This window comes from Podarcis cretensis, assembly GCF_951804945.1.
Source record: "Podarcis cretensis genome assembly, chromosome: 7".
In the NCBI taxonomy this organism is placed as follows: domain Eukaryota; kingdom Metazoa; phylum Chordata; class Lepidosauria; order Squamata; family Lacertidae; genus Podarcis; species Podarcis cretensis.
Window position 1 is genome coordinate 81567550 of NC_137176.1, and position 15814 is coordinate 81583363.

A 15814-nucleotide genomic window follows, 5' to 3' on the forward strand; every position below is an offset into this window, starting at 1 on the left:
ATGCTTAATGGTTATTTAGCTTCAGGTAGGTAGCCGTGTTGGTTCTGACGCAGTTGAGATAAATAAATTAAAAAATTCTCCAGTAGCTCCTTAGGGACCAACTAAGTTTATTCTGGGTATAAGCTTTCGTGTGCATGGACACTTCTTCAGATACACTGAAACAGAAGTCACCAGACCCTTATATATATAGTGGGAGGGTGAGGTGGGGTTTTTTCTCAGAAGGATAGTAGGAGATGGGTGATTGACTCAATGGGTATGGTAAACCTGTGGACGACTGTTAACAGATTAACAAGTTATTTAGCTTTTTACATTTCCAACCTCATTTTTATTCTCTCTTTTTTTGTAAATTTTTATTTGATTTTCAAAAATATAAACATACAACAAAAACCAATTCAGAATCCAAAATCGAGATTACTCTGAATCTCCTGACTTCCCTTTCCCCATCCCTTCCATGGGTCCTATTGATAATATTTTCAACTGCATATCAATACTTCTCCAGTTTTTCTCTTTCTAAATTATCCATACATTCCTTTACATTACAAGTGTGGTTAAAATCCTGCCAATGTTTTAACTTGGTTAAAATGATCTTGTATATAAATTATAAACTTTTTCCCATTCTTTTTTTTTTAAAGCTCTTGTCTTCTTGATTTCTGAGCTTCCCAGTTAATTTTGCTGTTTTGGCCACCTCATGAGAAGAGAAGACTCCCTGGAAAAGACCCTGATGATGGGAAAGATGGAGGGCACAAGGAGAAGGGGACGACAGAGGACAAGATGGTTGGACAGTGTTCTCGAAGCTACCAGGATGAGTTTGACCAAACAGCGGGAGGCAGTGGAAGACAGGAATGCCTGGCGTGCTCTGGTCCATGGGGTCACAAAGAGTCGGACACAACTAAATGACTAAACAACAACAACAACATAGAATTGTAAGTTGGACAGGATCCCAGCGTCTTCTAAGTCCAACCCCCCTGCAATGTAAGAATCTCAACTAGATCATAAATAACAGATGGCCATCCAGTCTCTGCTTAAAAACCTCCAAAGAAGGAGAGTTCACCACCTCTCATTGGAGCCTGTTGTACTGTTTAACACAGGGTTTCCCAAACTTGAATCCCCAGCTGTTTTTGGACTACAATTCCCATCATCTCTGACCGCTAGCTAGGGATGATGGGAGTTGTAGTCCAAAAACAGCTGGAGACCCAAGTTTGAGAGACTCTGGTTTCACAGATATTTTAAACGTGCAAAACGAACAGCAGTCGATACAGTTTCAAATATGGAACTTGACTTTTCAGAGTCATAAAGACCCATCCTTATTACCAGCAAAAGAAATCCCATTGTTTACAGTGCATAGAGTGTAAACCAAAATATGACAGACCATAAATTCGGCATCCCAAACATGGCGGCCTCCATTTTGGACTGCAACCTCCATGATCCTGACCATTGGCCGGGCTAATGGGAATTGAAGTCCAACAAAACCTGGAGTTCCCCCATCCCAGCTATAGAGAACATAGCACTTTTCAAATGGTCCTCATTGCAGAGGGAGGCAGGATTAGAGGCAGTAAATCCATGTGGTTTTATCACCAACGCCATCATTTGTTTACTTAATTGAATTTTTTTTTTTTTGCTTGCCCTTTACAATACAAACCTAGGGAAGTAATTGAAATTTAGAGGCGCCATATTAAAAACAGCTTAAAATTATTTGCACACGTTGTCTTGGGGAATCGTACAAAAGGTGTACTATGCACATTCAATTTAATCAAACGTCAGCCTTATACAGATGTTACGCTTGCAATTTGAGTAAGGTTCGTGGGTAGGTTGGGGCAGAGTTTGTGGCCATGTGTCCTGCTGTCCCCCGCCCCCCAAAACACACATTCAGTGTACATTTATATAGGAAGTTGCCTTGAGTTATGGTAAATTATGCTGGTTATGGGTAGAGCAACAAAGTTATGCTGGAGCTCCACTCCCTGAAATTTTGCTTGTACCTCCTTCCGCTTTCCCCCCTCAGCTGTTCACCAGGCATTCAATTTATTTCCAGTCCCTTGAGGACCAGAAACCTGTTCTTTTTAAAATAAAATCAAAAATCGTCTTTCCCTGGGTGTCAAATTTCTGAACCTGACACAGATTTCTGTAATTGTACGACTGTGGCAAAAATTATTACTTCACCCCCCTCAATGTGTGTCTCTCTCTGTGTGTGTCTGTGTGGTAGTTTTAGACACATCGATTCCTCAACATGCACGGCTTCCTCTGGGGAGAGAAATAATGGATGCAGCAGTCTTTCAGGGGAGGAAAACGCAACGACTGCATAGAAATCTACCTCGTATGCCTTCAGCCAGTTAAGGTTATTGTGGGGGTGGTTCTGCGCTTTTGATTTAGCTTTCAAGAAATGGTTCAGTAAACTCTCAGTGAAAGCTTTTTTTTAAAAAAAAATTAAGGGCAAACAGAGTAGTAGTACAGGAAAATCCAGCCGATACGATTGCTATGTAGTTTTTGGTAGGGTATTTTATTTTATTTTTAAAAAGCATTTCCCCCCCCCCCCGGACTTTCAGAAGTGTAGTAGGTTGCCTTTTGATCTTTCTGTTCCTGGGGTGGAGGTGGTGGAAATGTGAGCAATGCTCTTCTGTGAGAATTTAAGAGGGGGAGGCCAGCATCGTGTGAACTCGCTCCTCTGGGGGACTCCTTGGGGGTGCCCTCATCTCACAGATAACACCTGAGGCGAGGTTTTCTTTTTACAGAGGTCATGCTTTTAAAAAACCCACACGTGCCCAAACCCACCCACGGTTTATTGGAAGTTGCAGAAGACCAGTGAACTGAAAAGTTTCACCTTCCTGGGGGTGTGAGCTTGAAAAATATTATATTAATAAGGGGATTCACCCCTCCTAAAAAAAAAATCAGCTAAAAATACCCTGCATATTTTAAGATGGCTTGGAAGGCCCAGCTGCACTATACATTTAATAATAATAATAATAATAATAATAATAATAATAATAATAATAATTAGTATTAGTATTTATAGCCTCCCAGAGTGGCTGGGGAAACTCAGCCATATGGGCGGGGTATAAATAATAAATTATTATTATTATTTAAAGCTGCACCATTAGCAAACTACAGTTCCCAAGGAGCCAATTCCTAAAGTAGCACCCAGAATGCTTTAGATGCATAGTGTAAGTGTCGCCGAAGTGCGCACTTGCGCTCTGGCACCTCTCTCTGTAGCAATCAAGCAGTGCGCCATGGTGCGCCAAAACACCGCACGGCCGTTTGCTGCCTTTATAATAATAATATTATGATAATTTACTATACCCTGTCCATCTGGCTGGGTTTGCCCAGCCACTCTGGGCAGCTCCCAACAGAATATTAAAAATACGGTAAAACTTCAAACATTAAAATCTTCCCTAAACAAGGCTGCCTTCAGATATCTTCTAGAAGTCAGAAAGTTGTTGATTTCCTTGACATCTGATGGGAGGGCGTTCCACAGGGTGGGTGTCACTACCAAGAAGGCCGTCTGCCTGGTTCCCTGTAACCTCGCTTCTCGCGGGGAGGGAACCGCCAGAAGGCCCTCAGAGCTCGACCTCAGGGTCCGGGCTGAGTGATGGGGGTGGAGATGCTCCTTCAGGTATACTGGGCCGAAGGCTGTTTAGGGCTTTAAAGGTCATTACCAACATTGTGCTCGGAAACGTACTGGGAGCCAAAGTAGGTCTTTCAAAACAGGTGTTATGTGGTCTTGGTGGCCACTCCCAGTCTAGCTGCCGCATTCTGGATTAGTAGTAGTTTCTGGGTCACCTTCAAAGGTAGCCCTACATAGAGCACATTGCAGTAGTCCAAGCGGGAGATAATCAGGGCATGCACCACTCCGGTGAGACAGTCCATGGGCAGATGGAGTACCAGATGGAGCTGGTAAACAGCTGCCCTTGACCCAGAACTGACCTGCGCCTCCATGGACAGTTTTGAGTCCAAAATGATTCCCAGGCTGCACATCTGGTGCTTCAGGGGCACAGTTACCCCATTCAGGACCAGGGAGTCTTCCACACCTGCCTGCCCCCTGTCCCCCCAAAACAGTACTTCTGTCTTGTCAGGATTCAGCCTCAATCTGTTAGCCGCCATCCATCCTCCAAGCGCCTCCAGACACTCACACAGTGCCGAGAGCTACCTGAGCAGCCGTTTGCGCCTGGCTTCCCGAAGAACAATAGCTCGTTAATCAAAGGAACTGGGCCAAGCAGTTTCTCTGCCAGGAAAGGAGAAGCCAGGCCTGTTCTTTTGTTACAGGTGCCGCTTCAGCCAGCTCAGTAACAGACCCTCTGGCCGTCGGCACAATGCTGCATTTGTGGGCAACGTATGTTTGCTAAGAGAGGCCCAAAGCCTCTCTTAATACAATTGGCATTCAGGGACACAGGGGTCTCACAACCTCCACCAGCATGCAAAGAAGGGCTCTGGCAGTTGGATCGTATGAGAACCATGTTGTTGTTGTTGTTTAGTCATTTAGTCGTGTCTGACTCTTCGTGACCCCATGGACCAGAGCACACCAGGCACTCCTGTCTTCCACTGCCTCCCGCAGTTTGCTCAAACTCATGCTGGTAGCTTCAAGAACACCGTCCAACCATCTCGTCCTCTGTCGTCCCCTTCTCCTTCGGCCCTCCATCTTTCCCAACATCAGGGTCTTTTCCAGGGAGTCTTCTCTTCTCATGAGGTGGCCAAAGTATTGGAGCCTCAGCTTCAGGATCTGTTCTTCCAGTGAGCACTCAGGGCTGAATTCCTTCAGAATGGAGAGGTTTGATCTTCTTGCAGTCCATGGGACTCTCAAGAGTCTCCTCCAGCACCATAATTCAAAAGCATCAATTCTTTGGCGATCAGCCTTCTTTATGGTCCAGCTCTCACTTCCGTACATCACTACTGGGAAAACCATAGCTTTAACTATACGGACCTTTGTTGGCAGGGTGATGTCTGGGTCCAAAGGTCAAGAATGTGGTTTCAACATATGCCACATAGAGGGAAGTGAGAGGCAGATGGGGCCCATCCACGAGAAGGAAATCTCCCATCCTAAACCTCCTCTGACTTGCAGGATATCTACAGGAGAGTTCTTGTTGTCTGGGCAGCTTAGGACCTTCATACACACTGCCCAGGCTTGCACCCCGGAGAGGTAACTTGGGCACTGCTAATGCAGTGGTTTGACTTCACCCCCAGAGGCGCACTCCGCTGTTTTTTGAGACATTTAGATGCCATCAAAAAACAAGCCGGCTGATCTGTTTGCACACTTGCAAAGCCTTTTCTATCCAGGCAGGAAGCGACACCAGAGTTTTAGGGCACATCCCAGACAAGAAAAAATATGGAAGGAGTGTGCATGGTAGAGATAGTGAAGGGTGTGGCCTAGAGAAAGGGGGTGTGGCCTAGGTGAAGGGGGTGTGGCTTGGGGGAGTCCTGAGGGCCAGATAGAGGGGCTTGGAGGGCATCATTCGACTGCCAGGTCTGAAGTTCTCCAGTCTTGCCTCCCCCCCCCTTTTTTTAAAGGGCACATAACTTCTTTATTGCCACAAAGTAGACACTGCTGCCCAGGAGGACTCTCCTGTGTGGGTGTCTGAGGGCCCTGCTCCTTCTTGCCACTCACCATCTGGCCTGGGGCGGGGCCTGAAGCCTCACAGGGACTGCTGCGCTCTGCTGCCCAGGAGGACTCTCCTGTATGTGAGTGTCTGAGGGCCCTGCTCCTTCCTGCCACTCACCATCTGGCCTGGGGCGGGGCCTGAAGCCTCACAGGGACTGCTGCGCTCTGCTGCCCAGGAGGACTCTCCTGTATGTGAGTGTCTGAGGGCCCTGCTCCTTCCTGCCACTCACCATCTGGCCTGGGGTGGGGCCTGAAGCCTCACAGGGACTGCTGCGCTCTGCTGCCCAGGAGGACTCTCCTGTATGTGAGTGTCTGAGGGCCCTGCTCCTTCTTGCCACTCACCATCTGGCCTGGGGCGGGGCCTGAAGCCTCATAAGGACTGCTGGACTCTGCTGCCCAGGAGGACTCTCCTGTGTGGGTGTCTGAGGGCCCTGCTCCTTCCTGCCACTCACCATCTGGCCTGGGGCGGGGCCTGAAGCCTCACAGGGACTGCTGCGCTCTGCTGCCCAGGAGGACTCTCCTGTATGTGAGTGTCTGAGGGCCCTGCTCCTTCCTGCCACTCACCATCTGGCCTGGGGCGGGGCCTGAAGCCTCATAAGGACTGCTGGACTCTGCTGCCCAGGAGGACTCTCCTGTGTGGGTGTCTGAGGGCCCTGCTCCTTCCTGCCACTCACCATCTGGCCTGGGGCGGGGCCTGAAGCCTCATAAGGACTGCTGGACTCTGCTGCCCAGGAGGACTCTCCTGTGTGGGTGTCTGAGGGCCCTGCTCCTTCCTGCCACTCACCATCTGGCCTGGGGCGGGGCCTGAAGCCTCACAGGGACTGCTGCGCTCTGCTGCCCAGGAGGACTCTCCTGTATGTGAGTGTCTGAGGGCCCTGCTCCTTCCTGCCACTCACCATCTGGCCTGGGGCGGGGCCTGAAGCCTCACAGGGACTGCTGCGCTCTGCTGCCCAGGAGGACTCTCCTGTATGTGAGTGTCTGAGGGCCCTGCTCCTTCCTGCCACTCACCATCTGGCCTGGGGCGGGGCCTGAAGCCTCATAAGGACTGCTGGACTCTGCTGCCCAGGAGGACTCTCCTGTGTGGGTGTCTGAGGGCCCTGCTCCTTCCTGCCACTCACCATCTGGCCTGGGGCGGGGCCTGAAGCCTCACAGGGACTGCTGCGCTCTGCTGCCCAGGAGGACTCTCCTGTATGTGAGTGTCTGAGGGCCCTGCTCCTTCCTGCCACTCACCATCTGGCCTGGGGTGGGGCCTGAAGCCTCACATGGACTGCTGCACTCCGCTGCCCAGGAGGACTCTCCTGTGTGAGTGTCTGAGGGCCCTGCTCCTTCCTGCCACTCACCATCTGGCCTGGGGCGGGGCCTGACGGGCCTCACTAGGACAGTTGCTGTTACTGCTGGAGGGGTGCAGAGTGCTTTTAAAATGTTTTAAAAAAATTTATTTTGAATTTTTTGTATGTGGGGTGGGGTGGGGTGGGGTGGATGTTTATTGGGCCTGGGAATTTGTTTGATTTTATGTTTTTGTAATTTTTATATTTTTTATTGTTTTTTGTTTGTATTGTTTTATTTGTGTTGTTGCTTTTTTGTTGTTGTTTTTTAAAGGGGTTATTTTGTTCTTAAGGGGAGGGGTCAGGGCTGCCGGGGAGTGGGCCCCAGCCCACAAAATGGCTGGGGCATGTTCCACAGGGGGGGATGCACTGGGACAACCGATCTCAGTGATCACGGGTAGGAGGAGGAGTTACGCTAAGACCAGACCATGTCATTACAGAGGAGGCAGGTTTAGTCGTTGTCTGAGGACTATCCCTGCCTCCGGGTCTGGTCCTGACCGGATGAATACTAGAATCAGCAAGGGATACCCACATGACCTGAAAGTGTTGCTGTGCAATGCCAGGTCAATGATTCATAAGACCACTGCCATCCATGACTTGATCATGGATGGAGGACTTGACCTGGCATGTGTAACAGAGACTTGGTTGGATGAAGCAGATGGGCCTGTCCTTGCCGCTGCTTGTCCACCAGGTTTCTCTTACGCACAGCAACCCAGGTCATGTGGGCGGGGAGGGGGGGTTGCAGTGATTTTTAGGAAGTCATTAGTTTGCACCAGGCGTCCTATTGGGAAGACCCAGTTTTCTGAGTGCATGTTCTGGAAGTTGGGCAATAGGGGCAGTACAGGATTCCTTTTGGTGTACCGACCTCCCCGCTGCACCAAGGATTCCCTGCCCGAGCTGCTTCAGGTCGTGGCGGATGTTCTCCTGGAGACACCTAGCTTGGTCGTCCTAGGGGATTTTAACATCCATGCCGACACGACCTTACAAGGGGCCGCTCGGGACTTCGTGGAAAGCATGGCCTCCATGGGGCTGTCCCTGAATAAGTCTGGCCCAACCCATAGCCGCGGACATGCCTTGGACCTGGTGTTTACCTCTACGCATGTTGGTGATCTGACACTAAGTAAAAGTGAAACGAAAGAAGTGCCATGGTCAGATCACTTCCTGGTGCAACTGGACTTCTCTGCGACCCATCCCCTCTGCAGGGAGGTGGGACCGATTCGGATGGTCCGCCCCCGCCACTTAATGGATCCAAATGGTTTCCAGAGAGTGGTAGGGGATGCTTTATCCCATGTTGATGGCCTTTCAGCCGATTCCCTGGTGGCCCGCTGGAATGCGGAATTAACCAGGGCTATTGACTGTTTGGCTCCGAAGCGCCCTCTCCGATTGCATGGAGCCCGGAGAGCCCCGTGGTTTTCCATGGATCTGAGGGCAATGAAACAATCGTTGAGACGGCTAGAGCGCCGGTGGCGGATAACCCATTCTGAATCTGACCGGACACAGGTTAGAGCTCAACGTCGAGCCTACCAAGTGGCGATAGCGACGGCGAAGAAGACTTTCTTCACCGCCTCTATTGCATCTGCAGAAAACAGCAGCAGGAGACTCTTTCAGGTGGTTCACAATTTAGCGGAACCACCTGTAACATCGGGGCCCAGTACGGGCCACATGTTCTCCTGCAATGATTTTGCAAATTTTTTTGCAGAAAAAATCGCTCAGATTCGGGAAGAAGTAGACTCCACCGTGGGAGCAGGGCCGGGGCGGGAGAGTGCTAGAGTCCTGTCTGGTCAAGTTGTGTGGGATCAATTCCAAGCTGTTACCTCCGAGGATGTGGACAGGCTGCTCGGACGAGTGAAGTCAACCACCTATCTCCTGGATCCTTGCCCATCCTGGCTTATAAAAGCTAGCCGGGAAGGACTGGGCGATGGGCTTCGTGGGGTGGTGAATGCTTCCCTCCGTGAGGGAGCCTTCCCAGACCCGCTGAAAGAGGCGGTTATTAAACCGCTTCTTAAAAAACCATCTCTAGATGTGGCCACGATGGCCAATTATCGCCCAGTCTCAAACCTTCCATTCTTGGGCAAGGTGATTGAGCGAGTGGTTGCTGAACAACTCCAGGCACGCCTGGAAGAAGCGGACCATTTGGATCCCTTCCAGTCGGGATTCAGGCCTCATCATGGGACTGAAACTGCCTTGGTCGCACTGGTTGATGACCTCCGGCGGGCTAGGGACAAAGGTGAGAGCTGTTTCCTAGTTCTGCTGGATCTCTCAGCGGCGTTTGATACCATCGACCATGACATCCTTCTGGACCGTCTTGAGGGGCTGGGAGCTGGGGGCACTGTCATACAGTGGTTCCGCTCCTTCCTCCTGGGCCGTGTTCAGAAAGTGGTGGTGGGGGATGAGTGTTCAGACCCCTGGGCTCTCACTTGTGGGGTGCCTCAGGGTTCTGTCCTCTCCCCCATGCTTTTCAACATCTACATGCAGCCGCTGGGAGGGATCATCAGGAGGTTTGGGCTGGGTGTTCATCAGTATGCAGATGATACCCAGCTCTACCTCTCTTTTAAATCAGAACCAGTGAAGGCGGTGAAGGTCCTGTGTGAGTGCCTGGAGGCGGTTGGAGGATGGATGGCGGCTAACAGATTGAGGTTGAATCCTGACAAGACAGAAGTACTGTTTTTGGGGGACAGGAGGCGGGCAGGTGTGGAGGATTCCCTGGTCCTGAATGGGGTAACTGTGCCCCTGAAGGACCAGGTGCGCAGCCTGGGAGTCATTTTGGACTCACAGCTGTCCATGGAGGCACAGGTCAAATCTGTATCCAGGGCAGCTGTTTACCAGCTCCATCTGGTACGTAGGCTGAGACCCTATCTGCCTGCAGACTGTCTCGCCAGAGTGGTACATGCTCTGGTTATCTCCCGCTTGGACTACTGCAATGCGCTCTACGTGGGGCTACCTTTGAAGGTGACCCGGAAACTACAACTAATCCAGAATGCGGCAGCTAGACTGGTGACTGGGAGCGGCCGCCGAGACCATATAACACCGGTCTTGAAAGACCTACATTGGCTCCCAGTACGTTTCCGAGCACAATTCAAAGTGTTGGTGCTGACCTTTAAAGCCCTAAATGGCCTCGGTCCAGTATATCTGAAGGAGCGTCTCCTCCCCCATCGGTCTGCCCGGACACTGAGGTCCAGCTCCGAGGGCCTTCTGGCGGTTCCCTCCCTGCGAGAAGCAAAGCTACAGGGAACCAGGCAGAGGGCCTTCTCGGTGGTGGCGCCCGCCCTGTGGAATGCCCTCCCATCGGATGTCAAGGCGATGGACAACTACCTGACATTCAGAAAACATCTGAAGGCAGCCCTGTTCAGGGAAGTTTTTAATATGTGATATTTTAGTGTATTTTTCATCTCTGTTGGAAGCCGCCCAGAGTGGCTGGGGAAACCCAGCCAGATGGGCGGGGTACAAATAATAAATTATTATTATTATTATTATTACTTTAATTTGAGCACATAATCAATATAGAGTATGTTTACATTATGCAATGCTCATGGTATTTAACAGGTAACTTTTGCTGGCATGCTTTCAATTAATTCCTTTTTTAAAAAAACAACAGAATAAAACTTTATTTAGAGCTCAACAATAACAAAGGAAAAAACCACAGTAGTTGCTACATCAAATCATTACAATTCACCAATTTAAACAATATATAAATACTAATAAAGAAATTACACAATATCACTTTTAACTTACTGAGGTTTTCATATTACACTTTTATGTCTTTATCTTTTTCTTAACATATCCGATAAGACTCATTGTATTATTATTTCTACAGTTTTTTTCACACACAGTTCCAAGTTATTGTATTTCTTTCTTTGTTCTCGTCAGATATCAAAAAAACATTATATTTGTTTGTTTTACAAGGATCATTCTATTTCTGCCAGGAGATATTTGTTATTGTAATACTTTTCCAAATACTCTTTAAAGATTTTCCATTATTTCTGTACTTTCTGTTTTGGGTACCCTCTAATTCTCCCTGTCATCATGGCCATCTCTAGATATTCTATCATTTGGACCTGCAGCTTTGCCTTAAAGAGAGGGGAAACCCAAGAAACATTGATAGCCACAGAGATATTCAGAGATACTGAGGGAATGTGAGTGGTGGAATGTTCCCTTTTATCTGTGTTCGTGTGTGCCCTGGTTTTCGTGGTACTCACCTTTTCCATGCAGTTACAGGTTCAGTGGAGAAGTTCTCTCACCTGCCTTTGGCCCGAGAGGAAAGAAAAGGAGGCTGTGACCTTAAAAAGGAGTTTAGTGGGGAAAGGTTGGGAGTGTTGATCTGAAGAGAAAGGAATAACTGCTAAGCAGCAGCCTTGAGCTCAGACTGCCTGTTGATGCTTTTACAATAAAATCCCCCTTTTCTGCTTTTAACAGATCTCTGAGAGGAACAGAACTGGGTGACGGAACGGCATCTATTAGATAAGTATTACAAGCCGCTTACTCTGGGGTGATTCAGGCGGGTATAAAATGGTTTTATTTCTGTTTTATTTCCAACTTCTGGGTTTCAAAGAATGATGCTGTGGGTAATTCTTATCTGTGCAGTTAGTGGCTTTCCTCTGTTTTTCTTTGTTTTTCAGTAGCGGGCTACCAACTTCTTCTGCCGAAGTTCGATTTGAGGAAGATTTGAGGAGATTAGAGGTGGTTGACAGCAGAAATACAATGTTTTATCCAATTAATCGGTTAAATCAAGGTGAGTCAACCTAGTTCCATCCAGGTATCACTGGACTCCAAGTCCCAGAAGTCCATGCCAGCTTGGCTAGAATTGTAGCTCAACAACTACTAGAGGCCACCAGATCTTGGCTACTTCTGGGTCGGAGTCATCAGTTAAAAAACAAAGATGACCTACTGCGAATGTGCCCTGGTTAACCAGGCAGAAGATAGATAGATAGATAGATAGATAGATAGATAGATAGATAGATAGATGATAGATAGAAGATAGATAGATAGATAGATAGATAGATAGATAGATAGATAGATAGATAGATGGATGATAGATGATAGATAGATGATAGATAGATAGATAGATAGATAGATAGATAGAAGATAGATAGATAGATAGATAGATAGATAGATAGATAGATGATAGATAGATAGATAGATAGATAGATAGATAGATAGATAGATGATATATTCTTAAACCCAGCGCCGTATACTGGTTGAAGTGGCAGACTTAAGACTAGGAAAGCCTAAATTCAAATTCTCACTCACCCACTAAGTTGTCTGGGTGACCTCAGTCCAGTCACAATCTTGAAGACTAGTCTTATCTCATAGATTGTTGTGAGGATAAAATAGACCAGGGAGGAATCATCTACGTCTCACCGAGCTTTTTTAAGGTATTGCAGGATACAAATATGGTAAATAAATCAGTAAAACCTGGATTGCGGGCACCCTCTTCAGTGTTACTGAATTACTGAACCATCATCATCATCATTATTATTTTAGGAAGGTGTTTGGGTTTTTTAAAAAATGTTTCATTATGTGTTGGAAGCCGCCCAGAGTGGCATGGGCAACCCAGCCAGATGGACAAGGTATATTATTATTATTATTATTATTATTATTATTATTATTATTACTACCTCGTAGTTCTCACACAAGAGAGAATGATTTTCCTACAGAGGGATGAGGGCCCTGTGATCCCTTCCTTATATTGCTCCACTTGGACATCGCAGCGCGCTGGGTGACCTTGGAGTCAGTCACTGTCTCTTTGTCTAACCTACCTCACAGGATTGTTAAGAGGATAAAACGGGGGAAAGGAGAATCCGATTCGCCACTTGGAGCTCCTTGGAAAAACAGGTGAGGTTTAAATGCAGTGCAGTATGTATATGTCTGTGTGCGTGCACATACACACACACACACACACACACACAAAAGTAGGCTTCTGCTTCTTTTGCTTCAGAACCGTTGTTTGACTCATATCCAGATGTATGCAAATTTAACGGAACCGTTTAACGAAAATGCAGCATGATTAATCAGCTGAGGTTTCTGAGCTGAGCTTGATAGCAATCTGAAAAGCGGTTCCTAAAAATCCTGGGGCCTGTGGAACAGCAGGCCACAAGTGAGGCACCTTGCCACCCAGACATGTCCCTCTCCCATCCAAACATCGCCCCTTTCTCTTTCTACTAATCGCTGCCCGTTAAATTTCCCAAAGCGATTCCCCGATAATTTCTTTTTGCACTGTTTTCATATACTGCAAACAACCCCTAGCCTTATAGAGCTTTGGACACCAGTATCGGCACTTTCAACTTAGCTCAGTTGGCAGCTGGCGCAATTCCTAGTGCCATTCATAGATCTCATGACGGCCTTCTGCTGATAGTAGAGGATATATATATTTTTTTGGCTTTCAGCATTTTCCCACAGTGGATTCGCAGCTCAGATGGCAGGGCCCCATGGTCAGAGAAGAAGGAGCTTCAAATGTTTCCATGTCACGCCTTCTGGAAAGCATTTCCCAGCTCTTACAGAACCTCGATCCGTCTTCTTGAAGCAGCGAGTGCATAAAAAGTAACCAAGACCCAAGAAAAACGAACGTTGCAATTAGCTTAATGCTTAAGGTTTTCAAACTGTTTGGAAAAAAGGCTTATTGGCGTGTTCTTTCGTTTCTTGAGCAAAGCAACAGAGCAGCTGTCTTTCCAGCATACACCTGCCCAGCCTTTGACGCAGAGGGCAGCAATAACCCCATGCCAAAACATTTCCAGTTGACTACTGTAAAAGAGGGGGAGGCGGGTGGCACTGTGGGTTAAACCACAGAGCCTAGGGCTTGCCAATCAGAAGGTCAGTGGTTCGAATCCCCGCAACGGGATGAGCTCCTGTTGCTCGGTCCCAGCTCCTGCCAACCTAGCAGTTCGAAAGCACATCAAAGTGCAAGAAGATAAATAGGTACCACTCTGGCGAGAAGGTAAACGGCATTTCCGTGCACTGCTCTGGTTTGCCAGAAACGGCTTAGTCATGCTGGCCACATGACCCAGAAGCTGTACGCCGGCTCCCTCGGCCAATAAAGCGAGATGAGCGCCACAACCCCAGAGTCGATCACGACTGGACCTAATGGTCAGGGGTGCCTTTACCTTTAGTGTAAAAGAGCCTCAATTGTTAGTTTAATCCTTACAACGACCCTGCGAAGTGGGTTAGACCTTAGGGCTGGATGATCTATCAATATATCATTGCAAACCAGTTTGAAGTCCATATTGTGATATCAGCTTCATAATTTTGTGAATTGTGTGTGTGTGTTTTGCGAAAATCAGAATGCAGGGAAAACCATGAAGCTAGCCTCTACGTTTGTAGCTCCATCTGTATTTTAGACATTGTGATATATCGGTATATTGTGATGTTTAACTGGTGATACAGTGGTACCTCAGGTTACACACGCTTCAGGTTACATACGCTTCAGGTTACAGACTCCGCTAACCCAGAAATAATGCTTCAGGTTAAGAACTTTGCTTCAGCATGAGAACAGAAATCGTGCCCCGTGGGCGCAGCAGCAACAGGAGGCCCCATTAGCATTAGCTAAAGTGGTGCTTCAGGTTAAGAACAGTTTCAGGTTAAGAATGGACCTCCGGAACGAATTAAGTACTTAACCCGAGGTACCACTGTATATCACAGCGTTGAAAACCAGATGTTTCCCAGCCCTATTAGGCTTATTGGGAAATGATATACAATGAATTGAAAAGGATGTTTCAAAATAACTTTTGTAAAAAAACAACAACCAAAAGCTTTTCTTTGGGGAATGCTACTTGCCCCAAAGTGGAAAGAAGCAGAAGTCCCAGCAAAGGAAGAATGGATTAAAAAAAAACAATTTATGGAATATGCAGAAATGGTGAAATGTACCGGAAGAATAAGAAATCAAGATAACAAACTTTTAATAAAAGAATGGAAATGGTTTATTGAATATTTACAGATAAATTGCAAACAGATTGTCATTGTCAGGATTATTGTAACAACCCGCAGTTTCATAGGATTATACGTTTAAAGTAGATAATTAAATGAGCAAATTAAATGTATTTGGATATGCAGAAGGTATATAAACGGCCTTGGTCCTGTATACCTGAAGGAGCGTCTCCACCCCCATCGTTTAACCTGGACACTGAGATCCAGCGCCGAGGGTCTTCTGGCAGTTTCCTCTTTGCGAGAAGTGAGGTTACAGGGAACCAGACAGAGGGCCTTCTCGGTAGTGGAACACCCTCTCTTCAGATGTGAAGGAAATAAGCAGCTATCTTATCTTTAAAAGACATCTGAAGGCAGCCCTGTTTAGGGAAGTTTTTAATATTTAATGCTGTATTGTTTTTAACACTCGATTGGGAGCTGCCTTTTCAGATAGTTGTTTATTTCCTTGGCGTTGTTTTGTTGATTGTGGTTTAGAACTTATTTATTGCAATTGTTAAGTGTGGATTTCTGTTTAATTTCTATCTGCTGATATTATTATTCTATACTGTTCTAATGATTGTTGAATGTTACTTTATTTGACGTAGGTTGCTTATTTCAAAGTTACGTTTTATGATCACATTTTTGTATTGCATTAGATTGTTATAAGGTGTACATTCTTTGTTTCTTTTTTAAAATAATTTTTATTGATTTTCCAATAAAAACAGCCAATTAACATATCCATATCATAACCCAATTAAAAACAATAAACTAAAATAAAAAAAGACCGAATTACAGTTCAAATTATTTTTTCTTTTTGGGGCTCCCCATAGTCTGGACCTCCAAAGTGTATCTCCAATATCTTGGTTCCTGCCTCTTCTCATTCTTTGTTTCTTCAGCTTGTAAACCGCCTTGGGTATTGTAAGATAGAAAGACAGTATACAAATTAAAAGTGATAATGATGATGGTGATGTTTGCAGTTCTGGTGACCTCGGCTCCAAAAGGATAATGCAGA

General features: G+C 46.8%; 1 long non-coding RNA gene across 1 annotated transcript; it reads left to right on the top strand.

Moving 5' to 3' along the window:
* The first annotated feature begins 908 nt into the window (after window positions 1-908).
* Window positions 909-13688, top strand: LOC307220613. Its single transcript, XR_013840990.1, has 3 exons — window positions 909-923; window positions 11323-11638; window positions 13293-13688. It is a non-coding gene; the product is annotated as an uncharacterized lncRNA (long non-coding RNA).
* Window positions 13689-15814: the final 2126 nt, after the last annotated feature.